Source organism: Cupressus sempervirens, chromosome 10 (genome assembly GCF_028749045.1).
Source record: "Cupressus sempervirens isolate cs-2001-9-10 chromosome 10, ASM2874904v1, whole genome shotgun sequence".
Lineage (NCBI taxonomy): Eukaryota > Viridiplantae > Streptophyta > Pinopsida > Cupressales > Cupressaceae > Cupressus > Cupressus sempervirens.
In genome coordinates, this window is record NC_143127.1 from 696,754,179 (window position 1) to 696,773,347 (window position 19,169).

The window sequence follows — 19,169 nt, forward strand, 5'->3', positions numbered from 1 at the left end:
ATTTGTTGCATTTTAAAAATCTCAAGCAAGGAGATATGACCGTACATAAGTGTTAGGAGAAATTCACCCGACTACTAAAGTATGTACCACCATACCAACAAGATAGGAACTTGAAGGTGAGGATATTCATAATGAGATTGAAAAGTAAAATAGGAGGGGCAGTTGATGTTCTCACTCCCCGAGCTATGAAAGAGGCTTTAGAAAAGGCTATCCGATAGGAATATAAAATCAAGAGAGATGATTCCATCTGAGATAATGAAAGAAAAACAAACTGGAATACAGAAAGTATAGATATTGGATCTCAGAAGAAAGGTTTAAAGATTATAAATTTAGCAAATTAGAAACAAAAGGGAATGGAATCAAGCATTTTAAAAGTAATTTCAATACAAATAAGAATAATAAGGGTAGTGAAAAGAAAGGGCCACCTTCAAGATGTTTCACTTGTGGAGGAGATCATTACGCCAATAAATGCCTTGTTTAAGATTAATACCAATCAATCACCCCAACCACCCCTTCCACCTCAGCAACATGTTAATCACCAAAGGATTCATGCAACACTTGACAATCGACAAGCAGAACAACTGATAGGCCTGATCAAAACTTTGGGTAAGATCTATGAGAACCTTGTTTCTATTTTAATTGATACTAGAGTTTCTAAATGCTTTATATCGCCTAAACTATTAAGTATATTTCCAAAGAGATCTTGTTTTATGGAAAAACTATGGACCATCGAGTATGCAAACCAGTCAAGGGCGAAGGTAGATCATTGTCTATTTGAAGCTCGGGTTGATTTCCAAATTTCTTCACTTATTTGAATTTGTATGTAGCACCTCTTGGGTCTTACAATATTATTATAGGCATTAATTGGCTCAGTGAGCATAAGGCCAAGGTTGATTGTCTTGCAAAAATTGTAGATTGTTTGGATGACCAAGGCAAACCTGTAAGCATTAAAGGGATTATGCATGAAATTAAATCAAAACATATCTTTGCCATGCAACTCAAGAAATGTGGAAGAAAAGCCTATGAGATTTTTGCAATAAGAGTTAAAAATATGTGAAATCCTATAAACACCACTTATGGAGATGATTACATTTTTAAAGATGGGGAAATCAAAGAAAAATTAAAGGAATCTTTCAAAGAAAAGTATCCCTATCTAAAGAAATATCAGGATGTGTTTCCCAAAGAACTTCCCGGTTTACCTCCATCCTGAATCTTTGATTTTATCATAGATTTGATACCAGGAGCATAACCCATCTCTTGAGCACCTTATCGAATGACCACCATAGAATTAATGGAGTTGTAAATACAATTACAAGATATGTTAAATAAGAAACTTATCTGGCCCAGTGTTTCACCATGGGGAGCCTAGTATTGTTTGTCAGGAAGAAGGACAGAACTATGAGATTATGCATAGATTATAGAATGCTCAACAAGGTCACCGTTAAAAATCGATACCCACTTCCTAGAATTGATGACCTCTTTGATCAAATGAAAGGTGCTACAGTATTTTCAAAGATTGATTTAAGGTCGAGATATCACCAACTTTGTATCAAGGATGAAGACATTTACAAAATTGCATTCAGAACTAGATATGGGCATTATTAGTTCACAGTATTACCCTTTGGGTTAACCAATGCTCCGACAACTTTCATGAATTTAATGAATAGCATATTCCAAGATTGCCTAGATAAGTTTGTATTGGTCTTTATAGATGACATCCTAATCTATTCAAAGAACGAGAAAGAACATCAAGAGCATCTAGAAAAATTCTTGCAAAGGCTGAGAGAACATAAATTATACAGAAAATTGTCTAAATGTGCATTTTATCAAAAAGAAATCCAATATTTGGGACATATTATATGAGCACAAGGAATAGTTGTAGATCCTTCAAAAATCAAAGCAACTAAGGAATGGCCTATACCTAAGAATGTGATAGAAGTCAAGAGTTTCATGGGATTGGCAGGATTTTATAGGAAATTTGTCAGGAATTTTTCCAAGATAGCTTACCCAATCACATCACTGCAAAAAAAGGGAAAGAAATTTATATGGACTGAAAAATGTCAATTAGCTTTTGAGTATCTAAAAGAAAAGTTAACTACTGCACCCATACTAAGAGTACTCGATCCACAAAGGAAATTCGTAGTCATAACGAATGCATCAGGGGAAGGAGTTGGAGGAGTACTAATGCAGGTTGAACAAGTAATTGCATGAGTCCAAAAAAATGAAGAATTACGAGCAGAATTACGCTCCCCATGATCTGGAATTAGTAGCTATAGTATATGCCCTTCAAATGTGGAGACACTACTTGATAGGGAAACCATTCGATCTTTGATCTGACCATCACAGCCTATATTACATTTTCACTCAACCCAACCTTAATGTTAGATAGAGGAGATGGCTAGAATTTTTAGCAGATTATGAATTTGATATTAATTACATCAAGGGTAAGGAAAATAAGGTGGCAGATGCCTTAAGCAGAAGAAGACATATTTCCACGAAGGATATCATCAATTTCAGATTAAAAGATCAAATATTGCAACATCTAGAGCATGATGAATTTTATGCAGAGATCAGCCAAGCTCTCATCAAAGACCCACAGAATCCATCAAGGCTAAGGAAAATAAGGTGGCAGATGCCTTACGCAAAAGAAGACATATTTCTATAAAGGTTATCATCAATTTCAGATTAAAAGATTAGATATTGCAACATCTAGAGCATGATGAGTTTTATGCAGAGATTGGCCAAGCTCTCATCAAAGACCCACAGGATCCCACGTATTTAGAATTTAGGATAGAAGAGGATGGATTGTTAAGATATCATGACAGGATTTATATACCCAACAAAATTGAACTTCGAAGAATGATTCTAGAGGAATCCCATTCAGCTCCATATTCAGGACACCCTGGAGTGACTAAAATGTTGTTAGATATAAAACCTCTATATTTTTGGAAGGAATGAAAAGGGAAATAACAAATTTTGTGGCTGGATGCCTAGATTGTCAAAGAGTAAAGGCAAAACATCGTTATCCAGTTGGCCTTTTGCACCCAAATGAGATACCGGAATGGAAATGGCAGATAATTTCCATGGATTTTGTACAAGGGTTACCTATGACATGGAATAGACATAACACCATTCTAGTAGTAGTGGATAGATTGACTAAGATTGCTCATTTAATACAAGGAAATCTAACCAATGGAGCACCAAAAATTGTCATAAATTCAAAAAGGAGATTTTCAGACTACATGGAGTTCCAGAGAAAGTTATCTCAAATAGGGATGCTAGGATAACTTCCAAATTTTGGCAAACATTATTTTCGGCATTAGGGACTACGCTAAACATCAGCTCAGCTTATCATCCCGAGACTGATGGTCAAACAGAAAGAGTAAACCAGGTTCTAGAGGATCTTTTAAGAGTTTATTGTATGGATCAGCAGTACCAGTGGGAAACATATTTCTCCTTGGTATACTTTGTTTATAACAATTCCTATCAATCCACCATTAAAATAGCCCACTTTGAAGCTCTATATGGCTACAAATGTAGAACTCCTATGAGCTGGAATCAATTAGAGGACAGAATTATTGTTGAACCTGAACTATTTAAGGAAATAGAAGAATAGGTAATCCAAATTCATCAAAGATTGAAAGAAGCCAATGATAGACAGAAAAGTTATGCAAATGCAAAAAGGACACTTAAAGAATCCTCAGGTGTTATTAAAAGTAAAACCTCAAAAAAGTACCATAAAGTTTGGTAAGAATGCAAAGTTGGCCCTACGGTACGTAGGAACCTTTGAAATATTGGAAATCGTGAACCCGGTAGCTTGCAAAATTGCCCTACCACTAGCTCTTGCTAGGGTGCATGACTTCTTTCATGTGTCATATAGGGAGAGAGTATGTTACATCCCAAATTTTGAACTGATTTAAATTTATTTATTGTCGTTGAATTGAATTGATTTTCTTTCATAATCATGTGAAATGGGTGGTTAAATATATTTGTTGTTTGTTTAACTATTTAATTATGATGGTCATTATCCATTGTTTGTCATATGATGATAGAAGTTAGCAGTTGCTTGGTTTTGGAATTATGGTTAATAATTAAATTCCTTCCTAATATCTACATTAAATGTTATGGGTTTATCATGGAACTTTATATTATCATCAAAAATGTCACACGGGTGATTGCAAGAGAAGATGAAGGGGAGGAGCATTGCTAAACAGGATGACCTCTAACTATCTTGGTAAGGACCTTGCGACTTGTATAATAGGGTACAATCATTGGGAGCTATTAGATAAACATTAAAAATATTAATGATTTTAACTTAATTAAAATACATACCTTTATCGGCTTATGGTTGACATTTCCATCATTTCATTGTTACACATATTTATGTACGTGCACATAGGTATAGAAATAAAGATGACACCATAATATAGTTCTTATACAAGATTCTATCTAATACATACATTTAAGTACATGTACAAGAAGATAAAATAATCTTCCAAATAAAGTATGTATTTAGATATGCATAACAAGAGATACAACCTTGGATAAAAACATATAATATGATGCCAATCTTATAAATATATCGACATGCAAGTAGATAAATATATTATAATTTAAACTTGATTCATATCCTTTGAATTCTTTCCCTTATTTAATTCAATTCTTTAATTGAAATAGAAATGTACATTTGGCATTTGATTCTTGATGGATCAACAATACAAATCTTTTTTAAAATCGATCATGAGTTATGGCTGATGATCTTGGGAAGCCTTTTATTATGGAAGCCGTGAGAGACCAAATTGAAATAAGTCCATTGAGTCTCATTCCTCATGATATATCCCTCTGCAGTGTTCCTTACGATCTATAATCCCTGCAAATTTTCTTTCATTCTTGCCCTGCATATTTTCTACCACAATAATTCTCATTTTGTCTATAGTCTTGTTCAATACGTGATTGGTAATCACACTAAGACTGCATTCAGAGTTCTTTTCGTGAAGGTGTTGGCTAATAGCATCCAACCAAGATTCATATTACTTTCCAATTTCACTAGGTTATGTGGTTGCCTCCCCATATTCCAATGATTATAATATATATTTATCAGATACTACTACATTATAATTACAACAGTAAGATATAGTTCCAGAATATGTTGTACTTCATATCTGTTTTAGATATCATCGGATAAGTGCCTCTTTAGAACAAAATTTCTTATGATGAGTCAAAGATCAAATATCCATGACATGATATCATATCTTTATTCTACAGATTGAATGTCAAAATCAAATGATGTTTATTTTACAAGTCTTAAGATTATATTTCTCAGGTCACAGAAATGTGATATGCTGAAAACATGTAATATTCCTATATCAATTGAGGATCAAGAGAAAGAGCTAGTTGCTCTGAGATTCAAATACCTAAGACTCACCCGGCTGTATAGCCATGAAAGAGGTGAAGAGGTGAGATAGGAATCTGCAATAACATGGAATAAAAATCAGATATGGCATAACAACTATAAATTATTTGAAAAAGGAAAATCATTTAATAGCTCATGCATGCTCATACTTATTGTTCCCCTATTGTCAAGTCGAGTTGTGGTTATCAGATAATTGAACCCATCTGAAAACCTTGGATAAGGTCGTTAAAGGCATGTTTTCCATCTATGATCACTTGATGTCAATAGTGTCAGTTATTCAGACATGTCCATCCATAACTGTGCGAACATTCTAAACACTAGAAATGCTCATATGGCTGGACTAGAAGTATCCCAAGCCTAATCCCAAGGTAGGGAGGGCCTTTCTATTCAATAGATTGTGTGAGGATGAATAAGGTCTGAGGTTGGGAGGTTAAGCCTAAGTCAATGCTTCTCCTCTCACCGAAAGCCAAGGCTTGCACAACTAGTTAAAGACTTGCCAATTACTTCTTGTATGTTTCTTCTTTCCATCCCTGTTATGCATTTATATTCCTCTAGTAACTTATCATGTATTGACTTTACTATATGTAGAGGAAGATAGTTAATTGTTATTTCAGTTACTTCAATTGATCATTATTTCAATTACTTCAGTTAATCATTATTTCAATTATTTCAGTTAATTGTTATTTCAATTACTTCAGTTAATCATTATTCCTATTACTTTAGTTAATCGTTATTTCAGTTACTCCAGTTAATCGTTATTTTAGTTACTTCAATTAATCGTTAGTAGTTAAATCAGTTAATGTCTCATGAAAAGGATTTAAGATGTTTGTTTTTGAAGATCGTTGAAGGAAACTCTTTCATTTCTATGAGAAACTAGATATTAGTTCTTGTTTAATTTGTTATAAAAATATGTTTGTTATAGTCTCAAGCTCATCAATATAGATGCCAAACAATGTAGGGGAATGAGGGCAACCATGTTTCACCCCAATAGTGCTCTGGATAGGAGCAAATGAACCCTCAAGAGTCCTAAACCTACCCACAATGTTCTTGTATAACCTCATAATAGTTGTCAATACAATCTTTGATATCCCAATGTCTCTGAGCCTCTTGAAAAGAGGCCCCCACAGGATAGTGTCAAATGCCTTATGAAAGTCTATGAAACAATAGTAAACTTTCACAGAGTGGCGTCAAGCCTCCTCAATAATAGCCCATAATGTCATGATGTGGTCCATGGTCTGGTAACTTGCTCGAAACCCAGCTTGGCCTCTAGCTCTGCAATCTCTCCTATCAAGCTCTCTAGTAAGAATAATGTTCAGTGTTGTGGTGTAGAGCTTGGCAAAGGTGTGTCCAGTCATGATAGTCCTATAGTTGTCACAGTCAGATGTTAGCCCGAACTTTTGGAACGGATAAATCACCATCCTCGACCAAGAGTCCGAGAAGTCAGTGTAGACCACTATGTTAAAGAGTGTGGGAAGAAAGGTGCATAACACCGAGGTGCCAAGCTTGACGAACTCAACCTGAAAACCCTCCTTGTTACCCACCCTACCACATCTCATGTATCTAATGGGCTCAAGAATGTTGGAAGGTGTAAAAAGGTGGTGGCAGTGGGGTGGCGGTGTGACATGAAGGGGGGGTTGGCCAAGGATGTCATACAGAGTGAAGGCATGGGTGGTGAAGGAGATGAAATCGAGGGAGGAGAGCGGGGGAGTGGAGCAACGGGGGAATAAAGTATGCTAGAATAGTTTGAGATCTTGAGAAAGTGTGGCACACAAAGAATAGCACTTGAAATTAATGAATGACCGTTTGTTGGATCGAAGGAAACGATGATAAGCTGGACAAAAGTTGTTGAAAGCAACAAAGCAAGTCTCAAAGGTCGAGCACAAGTGGCAATGATAGGATTTACAATCATCATTGAACCACTGGTTCATAGGGCATGTACTATGACACTTGGAACGACGAAAAGGAAGATGGGAGATGGAAAGGAGAGTAAACTCTTGTATCGCAGATAACAGCAAGTCAAACATAGAAGTAGCTTGGTCAAGCTCGGAGAAGCTATCGAGGGGAAGACACTGCCTAAGATGGAAGGTGAAGAGAGAAGGGTCACTCTTGGGGAAGCGAAAGTGGGTAGGGGTGTGGGCAAGAACAAGAGGAGGGTGGGGAAGGGGAAGGGGCAAGGGGGGAGGCGAGGGAGGAAGCTGAGGATAGGGGAAAAGCTAATCAAAAGGCTAAGGAGAGTGTGATCGGCCATGGGAAGGCGGAAGATGGAGAAGTAGCGAACATACGAAATAAAGGAAGTTGAAGCAAGAGTGTAGTCCACAACACTCGCACCACCATAGTGTGGCTAGCAAGTGAAGAACTTAGATCCCAGGAAGCAAGAGAGGTCATTCAAAATCACCACGTGGGTAACCTCACACATCTAGAGAAGGTGGCGCCCATAACTGGATAAAAGTCCACAATTATCTTTAGAGGTGCGCAGGAGCCCAAAACTAGCTAGATCAGTCTCCGAAGTGCAAGACCATTCTAAACCACAGTTATGTAAAGGTGTCTACAAGTCTCTAGTTTAGGCATTAAAGTCCCCTAAAATGATGATGCCACCATTAGTTGTAAACATGGAGATGCACTTATGTAAGTCCGAAAAAGGGTCTTTGTCCTCAGTGCTATAGATAGCATACTGAGAAGAGGCAAGCAGAAAGTAGCAAGTGGCAATGAAGATATCTCTTTGACGATGTCTAGTATGATTGGTGTGTCTGATGCAGATCCACAAAAATTTGGTATTGATATCAGTATGGACGATTGAGGTACCCTTGAAAAGATAGTCCCTTGTCAGAAAAGCCATGCCTCCAAAACCTCATACTCCACCTAAATGACAAACCTCCTCTCTACATATGGGTAGCTATAGATAGCCTACAAACCCCAGAAGGGGGCGATTTAGACTCTCATGATTCTCCATGACGATAAGGATATATGCTAAACTAACTGCATCTTGAAATAGGCTAGGTAGGGACCATAGTGAGTGATTGTTGTTCCAACAGTTGACAAGAATAGAGCCATAGGAGGACCCACCCTTGTCAGACTGTTGGTAGGTAGGTCATTTGGTCTTGTCATTCTGTCTCGACACCTAGCCACGAGGAGGAGAATCACCTATAACTGCCTTGCGATTCTAAATAACCTCTCACTTCCCACAACTCCTAGCCTCAGCAACTAGGCCCCTCGAGTGTTTCAGCTCTACCACCTATGGTTTAGTGAGATCTTTGTCCAAGAAAGTTTTAGTAGGAAGAGAGAATAACATCTTCTTTGCTCTAAGAGCTTGCAATCTATCAGAGAGGGAGTGAAACTAGAGATAGATGGTGTCGTCTGGGCCTAGCCAACATCTGTCTAATGAATGGTTTGTAAGGAAAGAATGTCCAACAGCAAGAGGGTTACAAGTGGGGGGGAGACCACAGACTTGCAGGTTTAGTTCCTGAGCTTGCCTCGCCCGCTCCTTGTCTATCTTCCCTTCGACAAGCTTCTCAACACCTGAGACAAGTGTTGCAGCAGTAGTGTTACACAAGGCCGCCCAAGTTTTCATCTTGGTCAGTTTGAGACATGAGTAATGAATGCCTATCAACAATTTCAATCTGTCTCCTTAATAGCTATGAGGTATGTAGTTGTAGTGGTAAAAGTTACTAAGAAGTTATCAATAACAAGTGTATTAGAGGTTTTCACCTACTTAAGTTCTAGAATTGATGTTGAAAGAGACTTGACAGTGTCTTTGAGTTGTAGGTCTGATTCAACCTGAGATTCCAGCGTAAAAACCTATTGTACTAATTTGTGAGAGATGTTAGATATAGAGATAATTGTATCTTTTAGTGTTGCATTATCTTTCTCTAGTGTTTCAAGATAGTCAACAATCTGCTGCAACTGGTAACAGTTACTAAGAAGTTATCAGTGTATTAGAGGTTTTCACATGCTTAAGTTCTAGAATTGATGTTGAAAAAGACTTGACTGTGTCTTTGAGTTGTAGGTCTGACTCAAACTCAGATTCCAGCATAAAAACATGTTCTACTAATTTGTGAGAGATGTTAGATATAGAGATAATTATATCTTTTAGTGTTGCATTATCTTTCTCTAGTGTTTCAAGACAATCAACAATCTGCTACAATGGGACTAGATCGAGTGGAGGAGTCATTCTGTCAAACAGTTGATGTGTAATAGTTCATGTGTCATGGTCCATCTGCAATTGTGTCAAATTCAACTCAAAACCTCCTTTAGACTTAGTGAGATCTAGTCAAGAGTGTATGAACGATAGAAAATAAAGATTCTCAGACCAAGTGTGATGCGCAATCTATCAAACAGTTAGGACCCAGTTAAAGCAAATCAAATTTTCCACTCCCTCTAGGTGATAAGACTTCAACTCTAATATGGGCTTGCTATCACCTAATCATATATTAGACCTATAGCCCGACCTCACTAGGACCTTGGCCAAGTGTTGGATTCGTTGTTTAGAACTCCAACTAGCTTGATTTTGAAATGGAAAAAGTTTCTCAAACTCATTCCTTAAGCTTGAACACTTCCAAAACTTCCACTAGACTAAGAAAAACCAAATCACCAAAGACTTCAACTCTAATATGGGCTTGCTATCACCTAATGAGATACTAGACCTGTAGCTTGACCGCACTAAGATGTTGGCCAAGTGTTGGATTCATTGTTTAAAACTCCAACTAGCTTGATTCTAAAATGGGCAAAAGTTTCTAAAACTCATCCCTTGAACACTTCCAAAACTACCACAAGACGAAGACAAACCAAAACACCAAAGACTTACAACCAAGCAGGGGGGTGAAGAGCACACAATTATACTAAGAGGGGGGCGAATTAATATAATAAGAATTTTGCAAATTTAAAACTTTTTATCCAAATAATTATTTCAATAACTTTAGATGCTGAAATAAACAATTATACACATTAACACAATACACAATTATTTATGTGGAAACCCAATGTGGGAGAAACCCATGACAAAATAATTACTTTTATATATAGCTTTGATCTTTTACAATATTTAGTAGGCTCCAACCTCTAAGTTTATGAGCACCAACTCCCTGGAAGCTCCAACTCCCACACTTCACAAGCTCCAACCCACTGGAAGCTCCCACTCCCACACTTTGCAGCCTCCAACCTAATGGAAGCACCAAATCCCAACTGGTGTCTTTATGAGCACCAACCCACTTCACACAAACTTCTTTTCCACCTTGACATTGTTGCTACCTCAACTGATGATGGATATCATTAGCACATAATTCCTCTTCTTATTTGTCTATGAATTCTTTAATTTCAGTATGCACACTTCTTATATCTTATCTCCTTGAAGTCAACCATTAACACTATACTTCTCATTCTTCCTTATATATGGTTACAAAAATATATACATATTTATACATCAAATAAAAATCTAATATATAATATATTTATTCTTTTACTCTTCTATGTATCAAATCAAACATCTGAATATACATATTTTACTCTTCTCCCTCTTTTTTTTCTTCTCTACATCTAACTTCCTAGTTGTACTTTATGAATAATATAATTTCTTATTTATATCTTATCTATTTGTAGATGTGACTTTTCATATCCAAGAAGTCATGTCTCTTAAGAATTAAATTGCACCTTCTCTAATAATAATCACATCAATTAATAGACTAAGGTATGGTGGTTCCCCATTTTATCCTTGTATTAATTACTATGAACAGTAATCAAATTGTTGTCTTTATATCTCCTCTAATTTGAATCTTAATGATGTTTATAATATGTGCCTCCTTTTATGTTAAAGTCTAGATTTTGTTGACTTTTCAGATCACACCACAGAGAATTCTCTCAGTACTTCTTTCTATGTGTAGTCATAAATTTGATTCCAAAGCCACAATACATTCATTATCCATAACCATACGCTTCTACTAGTATTTCTGAATTGCATACACACTTATTTTCATCGACTTCAAATCTTCCAATCATTGCACTTATTTTGATTCACTAATAAAATTAATAAGATAATTATCAGAATAAAAATTTCTATGCCCTCATGATATCTCCCATATACTTTGTGATGTGAGAATCACAGGCTAACTCACAATGACTCTATTTCCATATCACCAAAGGTTTTCATATTAGATATGCTCTTGATACCTTTTACATGCATGGTTTTGTCATCTCATCTCATCCGCTGGGTAGCATCGGTGCTTCATGTTACATTCAATGGCTCTTGGTTTGCTTATGAAGTGATTATGTGGTAGGTTTATCATGTGTACAAAGATATGGCTCATTCAAAAACTTCTTAACTTCCCAAAATAAAGCGGCGTCATCTGTGTGTCTAGCACGACTATAAACAGATATATGCCTCTATATTTAAGATGGCATCAAATGACGTTGACTAGGCTCTTAATATGCTGACTAGATTATTTTTTATTGCTAACTATATTTGATTATTGCTTCTGTGGCATATTGTTGGCTCTGCACACACAAAATAGCATCAACATCCTCTATATATTGCTGAAGATTGATATCTGTATTTCCAACGCTACTTCAACCTGATTGATTTATAGCTTTCAGCTTTGATGTCTTTTGCTAATGCATACAATGATTGTATAAGAGGTATATGTCATCTTTGTCATAGTGTCTACAATAGTTTTCAATTACCAACATTCAAACTTCATACTTATTAGGTTATTTGTTCACACATTCATTTATCATTAAATTTGTCTTGTTTGCTAATTCACTATGTTTATTTCCCATACAGCATATGCCATAATCGCTCCACATGATGTGGCGGTATATGATTTGTTTTGAAGAAGATCATGTGGCAAGTTTGACTGCCATCTTATTAACTTTTGACTGCCACAACAATCGTGCTTTTTCTAGGATAGTCCGTAGGGTTGTCTAGGATAGTTCTAGGATGTTGCAAGTGGCTCTAGCTTACAGAACATTGTAAGGAAAATGTCCATGTGGCTTTGCATGTTTTATTCCTGAAATTTGTAATTCCATACTCAAGAAGATATGTAGAAGCCAACTTTTTGTTCTTGAAACTTCTTGTTATTTCTCTATTTCTATTATGTTTTAGTGTTATTAAGGCGAATACCTTTCATCATTTTCATGAGCCTGTATAGGCTGAAACAAATCTTCCTTCAGATATTCCACATAATCCTCAATCTTACACATTGTTAAGAATGGCTTCAATTTTCGCTCACATTGTTTGATAACATTGTTAACCAAACTACAAGCACTAGAAGAAGTAAAATGTGTTTGTTTCAATTCAAATAATATGGTAGATAAGAAGTATTGTGAATCATCATCACTCTCCTCAATGATCAAAGAAATAATGGACTACATAGAAGATAAAACATTTTTCTTTTGGTCTTTTTTAATAGCAATTAAAAACTGACTAAACATATCAAAAATTAAGTCTTCACAACCAAGATCCAACATAATCACATAGATTATATTCTTGCAATTGATTCTAAAATTTGACTACCTTACGAAAGGGTGCATTATGGATATTACTCAATCCTTGACAACTTTCTGCAATCAATTGGAATACCTCCTTTATAACTTGTTATCCATGTAACAAGAACAATACACTGAGTACCTGCAAGTCTTACCTCTCTATCAAAATGTATCAACAACGTTGGCTTAACCAAATGAAACATAGCAAGAAAGATGTTCACTTGGTTACTCTTAGAACCTAGTTGTTATATTATAGATAAACAGTTCTCAATTGCTTCCAAATCCTAAAGTAATCTATACTTCAATTGAGACAAATATGCACATATCCTTTTGTTGTCCTTAATTTTCACATCACAAAACTAAGGCAACCTTATGTAATTTTCTCATGGATTCGTAGGAAAATCCTCTTTATTTCAACGCATTGATGAGGCATCATGAAAACAATTCCCTGTCTCTGAATTGTTCTTCGTGTAGTCATGTCTTTGTGTTCTTTTGAAGGTTCTCCATCGAGATTATCCCCAATTGTTTATTGGTAAGAGTTTTCCTTCTCGTATTGCAAACACTATTTTTGGTGAACTTTCACATTCCTTTTTTTTTTAATGTTGCAAATAGTTTTTGGTCTTGTTTTTGCCCTAAGTGAATAGCCCTTGGGATTCCATTCAATTCAAGCTATAACTTAGGTCCAAATCGGAGTTGTTTAGCTCAATTTAAAAGGGAAAAAGTGAGGTTTTTCATGTCAATTACATACTATAATATTCCCGTTATAAAATAAATAAATAATCAAAGAATTGCTTATGGGCCGATTGATTTAGTATATATCGGACCCATTTTTATTTTAATTGTTTCCATAGATGTTCCTGTCAGCTATCTTTGTAAACCCTCAGGAGTAGTTGTTAGGAAATTTGAATTATTTCTTTCTACTGTGAATTCTTGTTGGACTTTTGTATTGTTCGTCATTTCAGAAGTGAAAGATCTAACCTACTTGGCTTTACCATTTTGGTGGGATTCAACCCTCACCCTATTTCAGCTATGTAATACTTTGTTTCGGATTTTGGCATTTGAGTCTTTTGCACTACCGTGAAAATCCCATCCCTGCAAATCATGGTCATACGACCATTCACCACACAACAACAATTCTCCTCACTGTCCAGTGAAACTGTGAATCTCGCCTCCATACAGTTCATGCAAACCCGTTGTATGACCTAGTTATACTGTATGGTCTAGTTGTGTCATATGGCTCAGGTATATTGTACAAATTCCTTCAAGCACCGTACGATCACACTAAAATCACTGTACAACCCATTTCTAAGGTTGCATGTTGTTGGGCAATCTCTCATGTCTTAGAGGGTGAACAAAGGGCATTAAGCACATCTTGGGCATTTGTTCTTTCAAGTCTCATATCCAATTAGGTTGAGATCACCTTTGGAACATTACAATGGTGTCAGAGCCAAAGATCATGCCAACCTGTGGACAGTGAATGAAAGTTTATAGCCGAAAAAGGAGATCCCACTCAATTAATAGAATGGTAGATCAAGAACCCACTCTTGCAAAATTTATGGCACTATTGAGGGATCTTTCAAGGAATCGGGCACAGATCAATGACACTCAGCGACATATGGAAGAAACTCTCCGAAAACTGGCAAACAATAAGATATCTAGGGAACAAAATGGTCACGGTACCAACTAGATTTGGGAAAGGCAAATCCTCAAACAACACGTTCTCAACCTTCCATGCGGACTTTCCGTCCACGGTCGAAGGTACCACACGGAGGAAGGCAACCAAACTTTGAGGAAGTTCAAGAACAGTTGAAAGAAGACTAGAAGAATGCAAACTTGGAAAATGATATATCTTACAAAGATTACGCAAAATTGAGGATGTGATATTCCGAAGGCAAAAACTAAGGATATTTTAATGACGATCTCAGAAGAAAGTTCAGTAAAGTAAATTTTTCACCATTTGATGAATTTGAATTCATACCTACCCAAGCATGGGTAATGAAGGCCGATACTCACTTTCAGCTTAATCTAATGCTAGAAGAAGCAATTAAATTTGCAACACTCCACTTGAAGGGAGTGGCCCATGAATGGTGGCATCATGGCACTATAACGTTGAGGCATGACCAAGTAAATACTTATGCATAATTCACTAAAAGATTGATAGATCGGTTTGATGGTAAAGATTCACAACTTAATTTTAAAGAGTTGGCACAATTGAGGCAAACTAGATTGGTCGACCAATATATCATGGAGTTTCAAAATCTCTTTGTTTTGGTTATGGACATTTCTGAAAGGAGACAGAGAGTGCTATTCATGGATGAACTGACAGAACCACTAAGGGGTTGAGTAAAAGGTTTCAATCCTACCAACCTTTTGGGCATGAAGCATGGCATTACCATCAGCATCATCCTCTTGAGGTTACTCCACTCCAAATTGTCAATATTTCCAAGGGACAAAGATAACAAATCTCTATCAAAGAAGCCTTTGTTGGACGAAGCTACCAGATAGAAGAAGAAATTATGTTTCAATTATAAAAAGTCATGGGAAGCTAGGCACAAATGCCTCGGTAAAGGGAAAACACACTACATTAAGGTCGTGTCTAATGATGAGGACAATCAGGAGAATCTACCCACAGAGGACGATCACCCCTAGGACTCCAAAATGGTTAATTTGAACCATATAGAGAAGATCACCGCATTGGTATGGCATGGAGGAACCATTGCCCTAGCCGGGAGGCTGAGATGTATGGTATTTCAAGTACGGGGAACCCTTCAAGGATAGAGGGTCATTGTGATGCTCGATAGCAGAGCCACTCTAAACTTCATAAACTCATTTTTGGTGAAAAGAAGAGGTCTAGCTACAAAGACGAACGCATGATTCGAGGTCAAGGTTGTTAGAGGAACACTTTTACCCTGCATGCACCTTGTTCCCCAACTGAGTGTCACCATGGCTAATCACACTGTGACGAAGGATTTATTTATAGTAGACATGGAGGTTATTCTAGGCATACAGTAGATGGAGTCACTAGATGAATACACAAAGTTTCAAGTGGATGGACTTCACTTTTGTTGTCGATGGAAAGTGGGTTGTTCTTGGTGGGATGGCCAATTAGGGACCAAAGGAAGTTTTGGCACAACAGCTGGAGGCCATTTTTTGACATGATGACATTGCATGGGTTGCACATTGTTTTGTTTCGGCAAAACCAATAAAAGGACAATGGACACCCCACCGGGATGATGATCTTCAGAATATCTCGAGTACCCATGATAAAGTTTTTATAGACATTCCTCTTAGCATACCATCGAGTTGGAAGCTGGTGCCAAACCAATTATCACCACACCATACCACCATCCGAAAAAATTCAAAGATGATATCAAGAAGACAATTCAAGGGTTACTCTAGAAAGGATGAATCCATCCCAACTCTAGCCCTTTTGCATCTTCAGTGGTATTGATTAAAAAAAGAATGGGGCATTGCGCATTTGTGTGGAATATCGTGCATTGAATAAGAAGCCAATAAAAAATAGATACCCTATTCCCACGATCGATGAATTGTTGGATGAGTTTCATGGTGCAGTTTATTTTTCTAAAATAGATCTTTGTTCTAGATACAATCAAATCCACATGCAGGAAGATGTGGAGAAGATAGCTTTTCATTGTCACTACGGGCATTATGAGTTCCTAGTCATGCTGTTCAGATTAACAAATGTGCCAACTACTTTTCATTCTTAAATTAATCTCATCTTCAACAAACAATTCTATAAGTACTTGATGGTATTCTTTGATGATATCCTTATTTACAGTAAAACCTGGGAAGAACACCTGAGACATTTTGATAAATTCTTAGGGATCATGGAGGCTCAATCCTTGTTCACCAAGCAATCCAAGTGTGAATTCGAAATTACAGAAATATTATATGTAGGGCACGTTGTCAAAAAATATGGAGTGCAGGTCCACTAGGAGAAGATTTAAGCTATCCTTGATTGGCCCCCACCAAAATCCCTCTCTAGGTTGCGAGGGTTCTTTGGACTATGCAGTTATTACCAGAGGTTTGTAAAAGGATTTCCTTAGCTTAGTGCAACATTAACAGATCTGACTAAGAAAGGTTCCTTCCAGTGGAATGAAAAGGTGCAACACACTTTTCATAAGTTAAAAGAAGCAATGAGCACTTGCCTGATTCTCGCCTTACCTGACTTCACTCAACCATTCATTCTGGAGTGTGACGCATCTGGAGAGGCATTGACACGGTATTGTTGCAAGATAGACACCCTATAGCCTATGAGTGGAAGCTTACACAAGCTGAGCACCTATATTCCATTTATGACAAAGAGATCTTGGTCATCGTGCTTGCACTAGCCAACTTCTGGCGCAATGGGATCTAAAGGAGAGGCAACAAAAATGGGTAAGATTCAGACTTCTGATTTTGACATTGAATATGTGAAGGGAAAGAACAATGTGGTCGCAGATGCTTTGTTAAGAAAACCTACCATTTTCTTACTATCTCAAATTTCAACTAACTGAAAAGCACACTTATTGGTGGAATATTCCAAAAATACAGTTGCATATAAGCTAATGGACGACGACACTCAGGACAACCAATACAAGGTGGTGCATGACAACATTTACTATAAGAAGTGGATTTACTTAGTACTTGAACTCAAACTGAAATAGAAAATCTTGAAGGAAATACATGCCTCACCCTTGGCCAGACATGCAGGGTTTCTCAAAACCTATGGACAGTTCAAGGAGAGGTTCTTGTGGAAGGGACTTAAAGATGATGTTTTGCAGTACATGCGGGAATGTGCAGTTTGCCAGCAAAAAAAATCTGAATACAGTTTACCTGTCAAGATATTGCAACCCTTGTCGATACCAGAACGGAAGTGGAAAAGTATCTCTATGGACTTCATCACCAAACATCCTAAAGTAAATGGAAAGGATTATATCTTTGTAGTGGTTGACATATTGACGAAGTATGCGCACTTCACCAATTTCCATGCCGCATAGGTAGCCGGCTTATTTTTCAAAGAAGTTTTTTGTCTACATGGGTTATCTCGAAACATTGTTAGTGACGGGGATGGTCAATTTCTCAATATTTTTTGGATAGAATTGTTTCGTTTGGCAGTAATAGAATTGTCACCAAGTACTAGCTACCACCCTCAGATAGACAAAGATTGTGAACAAGTGGTTGGAAGGATACCTTTGAAACTACATTTCAACATAGCAACAGGCATGGGTCAAATGGATGCATCTGGGGGAATACTATTAAAATACAACACTATCAATGAATCTTGACGCAAATTATAGTCTTTACTATGTTTCAGTGCTCTCCTCATACAAAGTTCACAATCCACACTATTGAGCTTGCATCAGGAAGTCTCCTTCAATGGCGGATTTGACTCTTACAAAAACATAGAATTATTCTCAGAAATACTATGGAAAACATCTAAATTTGACCCTATGAAATCTCTGTCAAAACGGTCTTTATTGCAGCAGCACACACGTTACTAAGTATGATTATGACAATAGTGATGTAGTTTACTAAATGTAATATCGCTCACTAATTATGATCCCGAATCTCATCAAAATCTTATAGGTTTGCATATTGACATTTGAGCAAATACTTGTATCAAACAAACATTCAAAATAATTCGCCTATTATTGTTTGACAACAAATATGTTACTATTCTAAGCTGGAATTAAATGGTTTGTAGATACAAAGTGTTTCAAATTTGCAAAATAGGGATGATAACACATCAGAGCTATGTCATTGTTTCAATAGGAGAGCACAAAAAATGTGAATATGATATTGGTGTACCTTTAAATGGTTGACTTCTCAACTCTTAATTAATGACAGGAATGGCTCTGGCACTTGTTGCCAAAGATAGGGAAAACAATAATATTCAATCACCACTAACCTTTTTCAAAATTGTATTCCAATTTGATGCCTATGTTTGCACAACCTCTGTCCAAATAAGAAACTCACGAGAATCTGGATCGGAGATACAGTTTTTACATTATCCTCTAAGCAACGCATAGTAGAACAAAGTAATGCTTTGTCAACGCCAATTTCCCTTAAGCACCAATATTAATTTTGTCTTCAAAATAAAGTATAATTCCTCTCAACAATTGCAACAAATAATCATTATTCTACATAGCTAAGAATGCAAAGCGTCCACGTTATGATTCCTTTGAGGTATTTGGAAAGTTTGTTAGCAATGTAAAGACTCGAAAAAATATATAGAATAGAGGACAAAGCTATGGTTTTCCCTTCCTTCAACAGACGACAC